This window comes from Miscanthus floridulus, chromosome 3, assembly GCF_019320115.1.
Source record: "Miscanthus floridulus cultivar M001 chromosome 3, ASM1932011v1, whole genome shotgun sequence".
NCBI lineage: Eukaryota > Viridiplantae > Streptophyta > Magnoliopsida > Poales > Poaceae > Miscanthus > Miscanthus floridulus.
The window spans coordinates 27,082,286-27,085,718 of record NC_089582.1 but is presented as its reverse complement, the minus strand read 5'-3'; the positions used below and the strand labels follow the sequence as shown (position 1 = coordinate 27,085,718).

Here is a 3,433-nt window from a genome sequence, read left to right as displayed (position 1 = left end):
ATGTGACACCACATTCTATAGTTGGGTTTTCTAAGTTAGTAACATGCTCATTGATCTCACAACCAGCATCATCATCAACATACAAATCATCATGAACAAGAGAGTCAGAGTCAGTATGCCCCTCTGATGCTTGTTGATCTTGCTGTTTTGGCATATAATGGCCCTCATCATTGACCCCAACATACTCCTCAACATCTTCTTCCCATGAAACATCATCATCAGCATGCTTCTTCTTGCTTCTTCCTTGACCAGGTGTGGATTTCTCAGCTGAGTCATCAGAGTTAGAAGAGTGAACACTGTCATCATCACTTTCTCCCCACTAAGTGACTCCACATCGGCCTCACCTCCACCAGGCCCAACAGTTTCAACAATCTGATTGTTCTGCCCATCATCATGACCAAGCAGAGGGGGCAGCAATGGGAGAGCAACAGATGCACTGGCCTCATTATCCAAAGACACACTCTGACTATATGCAATAGGAATCATGTCATAAAAATTCACAAACAAAGGTAGCCGCCTTAGGTGCCAATAATTGTTAGTAGCATCCATCAAAGCTGCATCTGAGGTCAGATTGGTATAGCATTGGGTGTTCTTGTTGAAATATGTCAAATTGAAGCCCTGATTCTTCCCAATAGACACTTTGGCAGCTACATCCTTACTTAAATCAATCAGATTCAGAGTGTCCCTATCAACAATGAGCTGAAAATCTGCTGCATTGTGAGCCACATTTCTACCGTCATTGCAAGCCTCATAGTAACATGGGACACGCACTGCTATGCGTAATGCAGAACTACTGTCCATCCTAAAACATGGACAAGAACAAGAAATCATGAAAACCCTAGCTTCGGATGCGCAAATCGACCCCCAAGTTCACTGCAACCCTGTTAACCAACCCCAGATCGAAAAGTGGAAGAGGATAAGAGTGCATACCCCTCAGGAACCCATGACAGATTCACTCCCTTGGACGGTGAATCTATGCTCGGGCGGAGCCGCTTCGATTTCGCCGGCGAAGCCATCTTCATGCATCCATGGCACGCCGACTGTGGGGAAGAGACGGCGGTGTGGGCGGCAGGAGACGGCAGCGTGGTTGGCTGGAGACGGCGGCGCTGCGGGAGACTGGAGACGGCGGCGTGGGTGGCTGGCGACGGCGGCGCTGCGGGAGACTGGAGACGCCGGCGCTGCGGGAGACTAGAGACGCCGCCGGCTAGGGTTGGATAGAGCGGGTCTGGTTCGACCAAGTAGTGGTCCGGCTCGACCAACAGGGTCTGGTTCAACCAAGGGGCAACGCTGGTCATTTTAGAATGTTTCTCTCTCTCGATTGCTGTTTTTCTTTATGTCCAGACCCCAGAATTAAAATAAAATACAATGCACTATTTAGAGGTGTGACTTGCAAGCTTGAATTTTTTTGCTTTCTTCTGAATAATTTTTGGATAAACAAGAGCACACATTCGGCATCTGAAAATAAAAAGAGCATTATGCTTCTATTTGGTATGCAAATGCAACTGTGCAAGTGCACGGCAAACGCGAATGTGTGCGTTTGAAGCTTTCAAATAACTCTTGTTTTCCATGAAAGGCCACGGCTGGACTCTTTCAGTGTTTGCAAAAGGTAACTGCAGGCCGATTGGTTCCTGTCATATGCACAAATATCAGCAAGTTGGAATTTTTTGTTGTTTTCTGAAATGCTTACAGCATGTCTTTTATATTGCTCCGTCCAGACATATCTTACTCCAATTCCCTTCTTATCGTCTTCTCAAATTTCTCGCTGAGTTTAGTGTTTTTTTAAGTAAAATACCAGGAGCTTTCTCTTTCAATTAAGACAGGAAAGAGAGCTTTCAGAGAAAATACAATTTACAGCCCAGGCTGCAGCAGCACAGCAAACCAGAGGACGAAGATAAGGCTTAGACAGGCCTCAAACACAACCAAAGCAAACAAAGTAGTGTTATCATCTTCATCCTAGATAACCTTGTATACAAGTTTCAGATCAAAAATTACAATGTGCATACAACATCTTATAGCATATCTATGATCAACTCTTACAGATCAATTTCAGAACAAAAGCCATTGTCTCAAGTAGGCTAAAAAAATTGTACAATAGTCTATTTGGGTCCTTTGCAACCTCTGTGAGGTATCCATCAACTTAAGTTCACAACAGGCTGATGCTTCTTCCAAATGGCATGCGAAGCTCACTCGTGCACATACGTCCACACTTCAGCAAATTATTGTTGCCTTCAGTACCTCTGCTGGTGTTCAGTTTTTCTATCGATCTTACATATCTGAACTGACTGCAACATAAAAGAAAAAATAAACATCATCAATATGTACTGAACGGCAAGACCTTAAAGGCTCAGAGGGTGTACTGTAACAGTAGTTTACATTAACATGATATCCTGTTAATGGAAATTGCTTTCACATGTGAATAAACGAATTACAGAAACAGGAGAGGGAGAGGGATTGGGCTTCAACCACGGTGAGGAGGAATTCATGATTGGTGTTCAACCAAATTGTGTCATCTTGTGTCATCAAATCCATGTGTGCCTGACCAAGCAATTTCAGAATCGATCGTGGTCCATGTGTGCCTGATCAAGCAATTTTAAAAACGGTCACAGGCTGCCTTGATAGGCAAAAAAGGGGTGTGCACCACTACAGTTGCATACCTAAGAACTTTCGCCGGCGTTGGTGGCGGAGGGAAGGGCGCCGGCGGAGGTTGCGGATCTGAGAGGGTCGAACCGCCCGGGCCGCGGTCGTAGTTCTTGGGGCCGTCCGCGGGGCCGGCTTTCTCGACTCCGGTGTGGAGTCCTGCTCCTCGACGCCTTGGACGACGGTCGGACGAGCAACAGATGAAGCCCAAGCCCGTGAAAGCCTGGAGCCAAGCGCTAGCGGACTCACCTGCGAGTGAGCCGAGCAAATATGAGAGTCGCCCGTGACGAGGACGGGTGTGGCGCACGCTTTACGCACCCCTCGCCCGCCGCAGCCGATCCACTTAAGAAAATCAGCACCGTATCTGTACAAGTAAAATAAACGCCTCTTAGTATAAGATAAACCTCAGTAACCCAGTTGTAGATGAGCCTTTGTGTGAACTCTAGCTCCTGGGCTCGAAGCGCGCGTGGAGCAATTTTTGTTAATTTTTAATCTACTACTCTTCCAAAATCCTTTCTAACATTGTTGCTTTTTGCTACTTTGACTTTGATTGATGATTTTTTTTTGCTGTTTTCTTACTGTTTTTTCCTCTTATGAAACTTATGTTAAGAAACCTTTCACTATTACAACTACTACATGTAGAATTTATTCACCATGTAACTATCTCCACTCACGTTATACAGGTATCACTGCTACTACTACTACCCGAGCTGTTGCGATTGCAAAGGCGCGTGTCCTCCCCCTCTCGCCCTTGCCATCCTTCTCGCTGGAGCGGCCGCGATTCACTGGTTGGTGG

General features: G+C 46.0%; 1 long non-coding RNA gene across 2 annotated transcripts; it reads right to left on the bottom strand.

Moving 5' to 3' along the window:
* Nucleotides 1–1,926: 1,926 nt before the first annotated feature.
* Nucleotides 1,927–2,901, bottom strand: LOC136545297 (uncharacterized). Of its 2 annotated transcripts, XR_010780982.1 has the most exons (3): nt 2,655–2,901; nt 2,430–2,576; nt 1,927–2,282 (listed from the first exon to the last, which is right to left on the bottom strand). It is a non-coding gene; the product is annotated as an uncharacterized lncRNA (long non-coding RNA). The 2 variants fall into 2 exon arrangements; XR_010780981.1 differs by having other exon boundaries at nt 1,927–2,576.
* Nucleotides 2,902–3,433: the final 532 nt, after the last annotated feature.